This window comes from Mugil cephalus, chromosome 1 (genome assembly GCF_022458985.1).
Source record: "Mugil cephalus isolate CIBA_MC_2020 chromosome 1, CIBA_Mcephalus_1.1, whole genome shotgun sequence".
Taxonomy (NCBI): Eukaryota; Metazoa; Chordata; class Actinopteri; order Mugiliformes; family Mugilidae; genus Mugil; species Mugil cephalus.
The window spans coordinates 27093264-27106747 of record NC_061770.1 but is presented as its reverse complement, the minus strand read 5'-3'; positions in this window follow the sequence as shown (position 1 = coordinate 27106747).

Sequence of the window (13484 nt, the reverse complement as noted above, 5' to 3'; positions counted from 1 at the left end):
AAACGCTCCTCTCTCTCCTCCCTCCATTGTTGTTTACATTGTGTGTCTGTGTGGTGTTACACCTGAGTCGTCCTCATGCTGAACACGTGACTTGTCTCATACGTGACGTCGCTCCCCGACACGCAAGAAGAAAGAAAAGATAGAAAATGGACAAATAGGAACGCACAGTAACTTGGAGGAGTAACTGTAATCTGATTACTGCTGTGGAAACAGTTACACGTTAGATTACTGTTACTGGAGAAAAGTAGTCAGATTACAGTAATGAGTTACTAAGTAACTAAGTAACTCATTACCAGCATCACTGAACATCATCAGTTATTTAAATGAGTTTTATTTGTCGTCACCTTGAGGATCAATAAAGTTATTAATGAAAATAAATTAGATTCAGTTGGTGATTAAACATATCAGATCTACAACAGTAACAGACAGTGAACTCACCCAGAGTCTCCAGTCTACAGTCTGGACTCTCCAGAAAACCACACAGCTGCTTCACTCCTGAATCCTTCAGGTTGTTGTAACTCAGGTTCAGATGTTTCAGATGGGAGGGGTTGGACTTCAGAGCTGAGACCAGAGAATCACAGCTGATCTCTGACAACCTGCAGCTCCACAACCTGAATAAAGAATAAAAGATGTGAGGTTAGAGACAAAGTTCCTGGAATCACTGAGTCTCATCATCTGTTCACCACTAGTGAACCAGGATTGTGATTGTGGGGGGGCTTCCACAAAAATGGACGGAGCAGTTAAAATAATGAAAAATGAAAGCAAGCAGTTTGTCCTTCATGTGTGTTTCAGTGTTGTGTTGCAGCACTGACTGAGGACAGTGATGCAGTAGTTTATCTGTGTGGCTCTCGTGTCTCTGTCCTCAGTCAGTGCTGAGGAAGTGGACAAAGACATAAACCTTGGCAGTGGGGGAGTCCAACCTGAATACGGTATCAGAAAGACTCAAAGAACGTGTTGGCTACAAATACTTATTTCTAACAAACACTTTTCAAATGATTTGTGTTGGAGAAGAAGACAAACATCCAATCAGAAAGCTGCCTTTCCTCATGTGACCTCAGTGAATATTTGTGCGTCTGCCTGGATTGAGTGACGTTCAGGAGTCAGGGTGAAAAGTCTGGACTCTGTAACAGAGGAGGCTCTGACTGGACCAAACACCACTTCACTGCATCACTAGTTTAGTCCAATAGATGTTTCACCTTAACTGGGTTGTGGAGGCAGCAAATAACTTTGGACCTGGAGATTATTCTGTTACGTTCCATTAGTGTTGAGACGCCTGCAGTCAGGTTAGCATTAGCCTGTTAGCATTAGCCTGTTAGCATTGATCTGTTAGTATTGATCTGTTAGCATTAGCCTGTTAGTATTGATCTGTTAGGATTAGCCTGTTAGTATTGATCTGTTAGCATTAGTCTGTTAGCATCAGCCTGTTAGCATTAGCCTGTTAACATCAGCCTGTTAGCATTAATCTGTTAGCATTAGTCTTCTAGCATCCACCTGTCAGTAGTAGTCTGTTAGTATTAGCCTGTTAGAATTGATCTGTTAGCATTAGCCTGTTAGCATTAATCTGTTAGCATTGGCCTGTTTACATTGTGTGTCTGTGTGGTGTTACACTTGAGTCGTCCTCATGCTGAACACGTGACTTGTCTCATACGTGACGTCGCTCCCCGACACGCAAGAAGAAAGAAAAGATAGAAAATGGACAAATAGGAACGCACAGTAACTTGGAGGAGTAACTGTAATCTGATTACTGCTGTGGAAACAGTAACACATTAGATCACTGTTACTGGAGAAAAGTAGTCAGATTACAGTAATGAGTTACTAAGTAACTAAGTAACTCATTACCAGCATCACTGAACATTATCAGTTATTTAAATGAGTTTTATTTGTCGTCACCTTGAGAATCAATAAAGTTATTAATGAAAATAAATTAGATTCAGTTGGTGATTAAACATATCAGATCTACAACAGTAACAGACAGTGAACTCACTGCAGAGTCTCCAGTCTACAGTCTGGACTCTCCAGAAAACCACACAGCTGCTTCACTCCTGAATCCTTCAGGTTGTTCTCACCCAGGTCCAGATGTTTCAGATGGGAGGGGTTGGACTTCAGAGCTGGTCCCAGAGAATCACAGCTGATCTTTGACAACCTGCAGAAAATCAACCTGAATAAAGAATAAAAGATGTGAGGTTAGAGACAAAGTTCCTGGAATCACTGAGTCTCATCATCTGTTCACCACTAGTGAACCAGGATTGTGATTGTGGGGGGGCTTCCACAAAAATGGACGGAGCAGTTAAAATAATGAAAAATGAAAGCAAGCAGTTTGTCCTTCATGTGTGTTTCAGTGTTGTGTTGCAGCACTGACTGAGGACAGTGATGCAGTAGTTTATCTGTGTGGCTCTCGTGTCTCTGTCCTCAGTCAGTGCTGAGGAAGTGGACAAAGACATAAACCTTGACAGTGGGGGAGTCCAACCTGAATGCGGTATCAGAAAGACTCAAAGAACGTGTTGGCTGAAGGATTTAAGGGTTTTACCAAAGGACAGAATCATCGTTCATCAGGACTTCCCTATTTTACCAACTCCTTCCGCGGCAGTAAGAGGAACTAGGTTTGGGTGTGGTGGCATCGGCCATGCTGCTCACTCGACGCCTGTTCTACTTTAAAAAGGATTTTTGGACAGTTTTGGACATTTTCAAATTACCCCTACTTCACCTGCTTGGATCATAAGTAATTCTTTTTGATTAAGTGATTTTTAGAACAGAATTTTAAGAGGGCTATTTCTGATTAGGTATTACATGATTGAGGTTTTAATTGATTTCAAATATTCATATCTTATGTTAACCAATGTCTGATTCTTGATTGATTAATTTAGCTGTTGCAAACCGCTATTGCTGAACCTGCAAATAAAATTTGGCTCTAAAAGTCAGAAGTCTTTGCTGACAATTATTTTTCCCTTTTTGCTGGCACTCCAGACGTTAAAACTATAGGCAATCGTAATGGTATCTCCGACACCTAGTTCTTATTGGTCACACTAGTCGATTCCACTTAAAACTATTCTTATGTCCCTAGGGCTTCCAGCCTAGCCTTTGAATTATAACCTGGCACGTATCAAGTGCACAGATCCATTAGGGGTAAGTCACCACAACTGACGGGACTCAACTTCGGACACAGCTGCGGGAAGCCTCCCTGACTGGCGGTTCCGGGGGACGTGAGGAAGCGGGGCAGACGTCAGAACTAAGGGTGGTTAGAGGCCAGGCGTGTTACCCCGCCTACAGCTTGAGTAGTGCTATCATTGAATTCGGTTGGAGTAATACTCCGCAGACGTGATAACCCTATAAGCCATAACCCTATAGTAAACGGTGAAGCTGTTATACCTGTTCCAGGATCTAACACATGGCGCCCAACGTGGGGCGTGGCAGAGCGAGCGACTTTAGCCACGGCTAAAGAAAAAGAACACTGGTAGCCCGGAGAGGTTACCGTTCGTGTGAGACGACCCGAGGTAAAATAGAAGAGCAGCGCGGAGCATCAGAGACTACGTGAGCTGTTTGGAGCCGAGGTAGCGAGAGAACCAACGCTCTCAACCTGTCCTGAGCGGCGAGACGCAGACAGGAAAAGTAGCAGCAGACATCGCTGGAGAGACCCCAACCGACGGGGATCCAGACGACTCTGCAGGGAAGCATCACCGCCCAACTCCATCCCTGACTCGACGCGCTACGAGAGGCTTTGGAGAAAGGCGGCTCGAGACGACAAAGACAAAGATAAAGATAAAGACAAAGTTAAGAAGAACGCCAGCCAAGTTCGGAGATGGCCGAGGGGGGAACGGAAATTCCAGTGGAGCAGCTCATCCCGGAGTCGCCTCCAGTGTCCCCGCCGAGTGAGGATAAGGGGGAAGAGGCGTCAGGAGAGGCCCCGGAGACCACAGTCCGAAGAAAGGATTATGGTGACAAGGCGCAGACCGTGACGGTGATCCATGTCATTCCCTGGGGAAGGGGATGGGATACCTGGGACCCCACGGTCAGGCAACACGTGTCGACGAGGTGCCTCGGTGTCCCCTTCTCCCCCGACACCCCGGATGAGGACATGGGGAAGGAGGTGGACCGAGTCTGCAAAGAAGGAGGAACATTCCGTACCCCCAACGTGCTTGCACGGACAGTGGTGTATGTGGTGCCGTCCCCTGGTGCTATTGGAGTACTATGGCCGGGGAAAAATAGGGAAGAGGATCCCCAACCCGTAGTAGCATGGATAAGCCCCCAGGAGAGATTTGACCCGATCATCAAAATGCTGGGGAAAGTGTCCAGGGTTGGGGCGGTGACGACAGGTGAAAAGACTTTAGCTGCTAAGCAATACAAGGAGCATGAACCTTATCGGGTCCTACTGCAGAGGCTTGGCGCGGTGGCGGATCGCTTCCTAGGGAATCCTCCAGAGAGTGTGGAGGGGAGTCATCGAGAAAGCGATGCCGACTCTAGTCAGGACTCTGAGCCGGAGCCGGATCCCTCCCTGGAATGGGACCAGAAGGGAACCACGTTTGGACTAGCGGCTCTGCCTGCGAAGCTCGAGCACGTCTCTGTGACCCCACATGTGATGCGAACTTATCTGCAGAGCCGGAGACAGAGTTGGCCTTCCCGGGAGAAGCCCTCGAGGGAGCTAACGGACGAAGAGAACAAAGGAGACTGGCTCCCTCTCTTGGATCCTGTACCTGCCGGGGCTCAGAGATGGAAGGGCCAAACTCAGACGATAATGTACCAACACCATGGGGAACCATGGGACTTTGGGGGACACGGACTAATTGTGCTAACAGACCCCCGGTATAACCCTTGGAAACGTAAGTTCAAGAAGGAGCTGCGCAGGAATGCCGGTGAAGGTTTCGTAGAGAATTGAAAGGAAGGATTAAAGAACTGAAGGGTGAAGAAGATAGCGGCCCAGTCCTGACTGTCAGCGGGGGTGAATCACGCTATTTTGCCATAGTCCACATTCCAGTGAGGGCATATGAGGAAGTGATCCCCCCAGAGGAATACGAGAAGTAGCTGGTTGAAGCCCTGGAGATGGGGCTGCGGGCTGCCAGTAACGCTGGATATACCCGAGTAACAATGTGTGTTGATGGAATAAGATCGGGAAACTTGCCATGGTTGGTGGCCGAGAAGGCCATGGTGAAAGCTGGCCGCATACATGCGACAGAAGCGTCGGCGTGGTCTGGCATAGGGGAGATGGTCCTCGTCACCTCCCTGAAGCAGCAGAAAGAAAGATGGGAGAGGCTGACTAGGACCTTGAATCGGCAGGAGGACGAGAAGTCCTGGGCACGTGTGAGAGGAGAGTCGCCGGGAGAACCGCTGAGAACTTCGCGACTTAGGAGCACCTCCACCCCGGGCAGGGATGCCGAGGGGGAATCGGCGGCTCCTCCACGTCATCTATTGCCGACCAGAAGTCCACCCAGACGAGAGTTAGGGGCTGGGACCCCTGGGTCTGGAGGAGCCCCTAGTCGGATCAGGCTGGAGCCGATGAGGGATTACCAGGGTATGCAGACCGAGAGGACGCCCGGCATAGCAGCTGTAACCCACCAGGAGCAACTAGACGCGGGAGCATTCAGCACACCAACCCCAGGGAACATGAACGCTACAAGGCATAGCGCGACACGAGAATCTTCACCACCGCCTAATCGTTCCCGCAGCCATCAGGAAATCAGCAGCAGCAGCGGCAACGAGGAGCCCGACAAGGAGGAAGAGGCTGACACCCTGGCGTCTGTAAGGCAAGAAGACATCACGGGGGCCAGGGAACTGCGAGTTGGCCAGAGAAAAGGAACGAGGAAAAAGACCCCAGTATACACCATCTACAGCACCTCGGAAAGGCTGGCGCGTGATATTTCCTTTGGATATATAGAAACGCGGGACGGGCAGAAAACATATATGCCTGAAGCTGGCCATTAGGACCATGGTGTCCCAGAGGAATGGGGAGAGCGGCTGGAGGAAGAAGTGGTGCTGCCAGTAAAAGCTCAGGTGAAGGAGTGGGCCAATTTTCTGATGGCCCCCACCTTCCCCACGCTAAGGAGCTGTGAGAATCTGACCGCTAACTTCAAAACCGCGTTCATGGCCATCACACATGATGTTATGCTGAGACGACTGAAGAAAACAGCCCTCAAGTATGCGAAAGAGACCGAAAGCCACCGCTTGCAGGAGATATCATCCAGCGACCACGAGGATCCGGGAGCTTCGGCCCGAGTCTGAGCGCTGAGCTACAGGGGCGTCGGCCCACCCAGGATGTAGCGGTGAGCGTCAGCTGAGATGGTAACATCGGCAACATCAGGGGGAAGTTCCAGCTTCGAGGAATTTAAAAAGATAAAAATATTAGTGCAAGATAAAGCTTCCACTCAGAACCTGCAGGATTATCTGAGGAAGAACTGGCCGATGGTGAAATCTAGCACAAATGACAACCAGGCACGACTGACCTGGCTGTCCCATGTAACCGGACAGCCTATGGATCAGGATGAAACCGCGTTGGAGCATTACAAGAGACTGGTGCTAGAGGATGGCGACGATGAAGATGCGCAAATAGAGAAGGCACGAGGACAGCTGGATCAGGGGCAGACTCTGACCCAGGTGTGGTACATCCTGAGCCGAACGGTGCCTGCAAGCCGAAGTGTTAAGGTGCTTAGGAGGTTGGTGAAGGGCCTGAAAGGTGAGCTGGATTTTGTTACCTTGGATGCGGTGAATAGCACACCGGACCAGATAATGGAAACGGTGAAGAAATGGGACCGTAAGAGGAAGTTCGAAGAAGAGAGGCGGGTCGAAGGGAGTCAACGTACTCATCAGAAGGTGGCAACCCCAAGGCCCCCACCAAACCTGCAGAACCAACCAAGGAGAGTGGATCAACGGCCACCTGTACGAGGTCCCCCTGCTAACGCTCCTAGCAACAGGCCATTCGACCAACGACAACCCAGGGAAGACCCCGGTAACAAGAAGACTGGATATCTGGCACCAGAGGAATATAAAAAGTTGACACCAGAGCAGAGAGATGCTCTCCGTCTAGCCCGCCAGCAGGTGGCTGACGGGGGGAAGAAGGAATAATGGACGCGACAGCTCGGGTAACCCTGGAACATGCTTACCGTGTCAAGGATAACATCTACACCCAGGTGGACGGTGTCCCCTATTTGGTGGACTCGGGGGCTGAAGTGTCTATGACACGGAGGGCTCTGAGTCCTAGGGGGAGGTTGAAGGTGCAGCTAGCGGATGCCTCAATCACAGAGGTACCCTATGGCATCTGGAAAGGAATAGTGTGGGTCCTGGGAGCTTATGACATGGTAACCATAGCAGACTTGGAAAGATTACATCAAAAACCGTGCAACAGTAGGAAAGTGGAGGAGCGGCTGAGAGTTTTACAAGCCCGGTTAGTGAGGTTGCCAACGGTTGAGGACTCGACCACCAGAGTCTGGTACAAGTCGGTGAACATTCCAGAGGTGACAGAGCAGAAAATACAGGAGAGTGATCTTTCCTCCAGAAGGGAAGGAGAGATTGAGGGAGATCATCTCCAAAGCGAATGTGGCAAGATTCAAGAATGACTGTGGCGATCTAGGAACCAGGTACGTCCATACCATAGAAGGGGGAGTACATCCACCTGTTCGGCAGTATCCCCTGAACCCAGGAGCAGTGGAAGAGATGGATCTCATCGTCAGGGAACTGCTGGTGCTGGGGGGGATTCGCCCTGAGCCAAACCCCATCACAAACAGCCCCATACAGGCGGTGAAGAAACCAGAATCCTCAGGAGGGGGTTGGCGACCGGTAATCAATTTTAAAGCTTTGAACAGAAGAACCGTCGCCAACAGAGCAAGTCTCATCAACCCCCAGGGAACCCTAAAGACTTTAAAGCTAAAACCCTACAAGTCCTGTATAGACTTAGCCAATGGATTTTTCTCTCTTATACAAGAACTCCCCTAACATTTTTCAATCAGCAGTTATGGATGTACTTGATGGGCTGGACGCTACTATCTATATAGACGACGTGTTCATCGCCGATGATACGAAAGAACAGCACCTGGATAGACTACAAAAGATCGTGGAGAGACTCATAGCAGCAGGGCTCAAACTCAACTTGAAAAAGTGTCAGTTTGGGCGGAGAAAAGTGGACTATTTGGGATTCCAGGTGTCTGACGATTTGGGATTATCTGAGGAATATAAAAAGAAGATCGAACGGATAGAACCCCCATCATCAGTGAATGAACTGCAGAAAGTGTTGGGCTTGTGCAATGACGTGAGGGATCACGTACCAGGATACCAAAAGTACGCGAAACCTTTGTACGCCAAGCTTAAGAAGCAAGACGAGGCAGTGGAATGGGTCTGGACTGCAGCTGATCAGAGCAACCTGGAGATCCTGAGGAAGGCCATCCAAGGGGCCCTGAGGCTCGAACCTAGGAGTCCTACAGCAAGGCTGGTTGCAGAGATAAGTTGTGAGGACGACGATGCTACTGTGAAGGTGAGCAATGAGGGCGGTGGACTGGTGACCCTGTGGAGTTACACCCTATCTTCAGTGGAAAAGAAATATCCGCTAGAAGAGAAAGAACTGGCGGTGCTGGCAAGGTACTGGAGCTCCTTGAAGGATTTATCCCAGGGGCAGGAGGTTCGAGTCATCACCCAGATCCAGGTACACCGGTTCCTCAGGAAAGCAACTGTCGAGAGTACGAAAGCAACTAATGCCAGGTGGGGTCGATGGGAAGACGTCCCGTTAGACCCAGATCTCGAGATTGGACCCTTACAACCGGGAGCACCTAAAGCTGCAGTAGCCGAGAACCTGCCACGGGAGGATTATGAATGGACTTTGTTCACAGACGGCTCAAGGAAAGGTCCCGACGATGCGGCGTACTGGGGGTTCATTCTCAAGCTGAAGGAGAAGGAGGAGTACCGTCAGCGAGGGAAAGCAGCCGGTAGCGCACAAGCTGGGGAAGTGACAGCGGTGTTGGAGGGACTGCTCGAGCTGGAAAAGAGGAAGATTAAACGAGCAAGGATTATAACAGACAGTTATTATTGTGCCCAGGCACTGAATGAGGACTTAACCATTTGGGAAGAAAATGGATATGAAACCGCGAAAGGAAAGAAGGTGGCCCACGAGGACTTATGGAAAAAGATTGCAGAGTTACGACTGAACCTGGACCTTGAAGTGGTGCATCAAAAAGCACACACAAAAGAAGGAGCTCACTGGCGAGGAAACGAAGAAGTGGATCGTTTCGTCCAGATGAGGAAAATTGTCTTTGTCGGGATCGAGAAATGGGATAGTACGCCTAAAGGTAGGATCGTCCCAAAAGACTGTGTGGAGGGGATGACGCGGGCGGTGCACGAGGCACTCGGCCACGCCGGAGCTGTCCCAACGCGCAGGGAGCTGGAAAGACAGCAGCTGTGGATTCCAGAGAAGGAGGTTCGGCATGTTCTCAAGGACTGTGTTGAGTGTGGTCGGTGAGCGGGGAGCGGAAAAGAGAACTGCAAAACAGTCGGGGCCTGGGATGCTGTGGAGAGAGGCAATTAAGAGAGGATGGCCACACAGCCCAGCCCGGACAGAGGTCCATGATCCACCACCGTCCACTGAACAAGTGAATATGGTGTTCCGGGTTTACAGAGATCCTGACGGCCCGGGATACACCTCGACCGTTAAAGATCAACGAGAGATGGCGGAAAGTCAAGGCTGGACTGGACCATGGGAACTTACCACCTGGGGTTGGCTTATAGAGGAAGTCTACTCTGACCCTACCCTGACGGTCTGGGACCTGGGGCCGATCCCTCGAGAGGAAGGAGCAAGAGGTACCAATCTCTACTACAGCGTCACGTGTATGGATGCATGGGGCCACCAGGCGGCGCGAGCTAGGGAGGCGAGCAAGGAGTTTGACGTCACACCAGAGGCGTGGCGGAGAGATGGCGTAATCCAGCTGCCGGGAACGTGGGCAGGACGTGCCACCACCCCCACATTTCCGGAGCATCTAACCAGGGTGCGCCTCTCGGTCCGGACAGTAGTTGTTCCTTTTCGTGGAGTGTACTCGGTGGGAGCAGTGGTGACCTGCCTGGGAGAGCTGCCAAAGCCTGAAAGTGCAGTTAAAGCGGGGAAAGAAGGAAAAGAAGGCCGAAACCTTTAGTTTAGGCCGAAACTCCCAGCAGTAGCTGAAGCTCAAGTGCAGCTTCGTGCAAAAGGGAGAGGGAACAAGAAGCGAAGGAGACGTACCCCTGTTCCCTATATAGACCTTCCAAATGTAAGAATATTTTTGAAAAGACCGGTTCGAGATTACTTGTATGATTATGATTTCTGTGGATCTGAAGCCTATTGTTGTAGTAATATAGAGCTGACCAGGTCAGCCGATCTCACTAAACCTGAAAAGGGATACATGGGGAAGAGAGTACATGGGGGAGCGCAGCTGCAGTTTCTCTCCCTCAAATATATATTCTGTATATACGGAATGGGTGAACCAGCCAGTACCTGAATGTCCTAAACATATGCCCTGCATACTTAACACGCTATACCTCCAGATTGGAAAAGAACTGATCAAGCTGAGGTGGGGAGTAAACCACTGCCAACCATGGTTGGGAATGTATGTGGACATGTGGCTCAGGAGCTCACTTATTTGGACTACCAGTCGAGAGACCTACAGGAGTCTCCATCTGAGGATTAATGATCCCGAAAGGATTGTTATCGAGGAACCAGACTGAACGACTGGGAGTGCAGGTGAAGGATTTCCCCGGCCGTCGGTGCTTTATGTACAGGATGCCGTCGGTACGGAAAGATGGGCCTCTCGACTCGGGGTGTAACAGGTCTGACCGATGGGCGAAGCTGGTGGAGCTCGTAGATCCTCGCGGTGAGCCCTTGTGCGCAGAACTCGCAATGGTAAGGAATGACATCCCCCCTGACCAGATGCCGGATTACGAAGAATTGGGGAAAAATGCTGTGACCAGCTGTATTGGCCCGCTAAGGCCTACCGAGAACGTCATCATCACCCGTTATCGCTGGATGTGGCGGGGACTGGATACGTATATTCGAGACAACTTCGAGGTGCACAACTGCAGCAGCGCCCATCCCTATCCGGCGATGACCCGGCTCATGAGGGGACGAGTATGGCGCTATCTGAAGGGTAACCTGCGATCACCTCGACCTAAGGTGACAGGGATTCCATTGGAACCTGGCGAAGAGAGGGGGAGCTACTGGTTGTAGTTAAGTGACAGGAGCATTGGACATGGACACACTCACTATCTGGGGCTCCAGAAGTGAGGGACAAGATCATGATGGCTGGGGGAACTCTATCCTGTCCTACGAAGTGGATTATTTTTAAGCTTAGTGTTGGATTTATAGGTCTTTTTTCTATTTTAACTTTTTTGTATTGCCATGGAAATGGACTGTGGGAGAATGAACACGTGAGGATTAGCTTTACCTCTACGCAGGTGTATAATCAGACCTGTTGGGAGATTAAGAGGGAAGTGATCACGCTGAGAAATTTTTCTCTCCCCTGTATAGTGGATTCTTCCAACAACTGCACTGGAGATGGTCTCTATGATTTTGAGGATTTTAATCTTTCAACCATTATGCAGTTTTTCGACTCCCATAGAGTCGAAGGAGGGGGAGTGATCGAGGCAGTAGAGCTCCAAGGGGAAACACTGCTGCTAGATGGCATCCTCCCTCAGCAACAAGAGACTCGCGAGGTACGAGTTAATTGGATACAAATGGATGGAGAAAATCCACATTGTTACTACACCCAGGCCTGTGTCAAAGGAAGGAATATAACCTATTGGGTTGAAGAGGTAGTTTCACCCGCTCATCAGTTCCAGCAGCGATGTCATGCGTTGATCCCCAAGCTAGAGGTCTTTTGGGGAGAGCTAAATCTAACCTGTGACACGTAGGATCTACCAGCCCCAGACCAGCCCGGACAAAGCGATGTCAACATCACAACAAAACACCGTCTAACTGCTGGTAACAATACTACAGGGGTAGTTAGCAACTCTACGCAGGTGGTGGAAACATCTGAAAGACTGGGTCCGGACGAAAGAAAGCCTCCACGGGTCTCGTCATCCTATAGTTGTCGGGACTTGGAAGATTGTCTGCGGGAGAAAGCTTTTAAACTTGACCCTTGCTACTGGAATCTGGGGCCTATTGTCTGCAAAGGTCAACACTATCTGGTCCTGAGTCATCAGACTGAGAGAGGAACGACTGAGAGAGGAGACCCGCCCGAGGCTGGAACAGTCGGGATTGATGACTGGCTAAACCGCAGCTTGCCATGGGTTTGGAAGAAACCGGTGGCCCACCTGAGAGCAACCACTGATACTGCAACGCGGCCTACTCATCTGGCGGGCCCTGAGCAAGCGGAGATGTATGTCCAACACATCCCTACACCTGAAGATCTATGGTCTGTACCTTCAGGGGATTTTGAGAAAATAGATAAATGTGTTGTGGAAAAGATGGTACAGGACCTGAATGGCAAGGACTACTCCATGGGTGAAGGAACCAGGTCGTCCAATTGGTCATCCCCTAGGTGCGATATTACACAAGTAGGATCCTGGGTGGTAGGGTACTGGACATACAACTCTCGAAGCCTTTACACTCACACACACATCTACACACTCACTCTCAAATTACAAGTGGAACTAAACAAACACACAAACTCTAAATAGTGTGTGTGTCTCCAGCTCAGAAACGCTCCTCTCTCTCCTCCCTCCATTGTTGTTTACATTGTGTGTCTGTGTGGTGTTACACCTGAGTCGTCCTCATGCTGAACACGTGACTTGTCTCATACGTGACGTCGCTCCCCGACACGCAAGAAGAAAGAAAAGATAGAAAATGGACAAATAGGAACGCACAGTAACTTGGAGGAGTAACTGTAATCTGATTACTGCTGTGGAAACAGTAACACGTTAGATTACTGTTACTGGAGAAAAGTAGTCAGATTACAGTAATGAGTTACTAAGTAACTAAGTAACTCATTACCAGCATCACTGAACATTATCAGTTATTTAAATGAGTTTTATTTGTCGTCACCTTGAGGATCAATAAAGTTATTAATGAAAATAAATTAGATTCAGTTGGTGATTAAACATATCAGATCTACAACAGTAACAGACAGTGAACTCACCCCAGTTTCTCCAGTCTACAGTCTGGACTCTCCAGAAAACCACACAGCTGCTTCACTCCTGAATCCTCCAGGTCGTTTTCACTCAGGTCCAGATGTTTCAGATGGGAGGGGTTGGACTTCAGAGCTGGTCCCAGAGAATCACAGCTGATCTCTGACAAACTGCAGTTATTCAACCTGAATAAAGAATAAAAGATGTGAGGTTAGAGACAAAGTTCCTGGAATCACTGAGTCTCATCATCTGTTCACCACTAGTGAACCAGGATTGTGATTGTGGGGGGGCTTCCACAAAAATGGACGGAGCAGTTAAAATAATGAAAAATGAAAGCAAGCAGTTTGTCCTTCATGTGTGTTTCAGTGTTGTGTTGCAGCACTGACTGAGGACAGTGATGCAGTAGTTTATCTGTGTGGCTC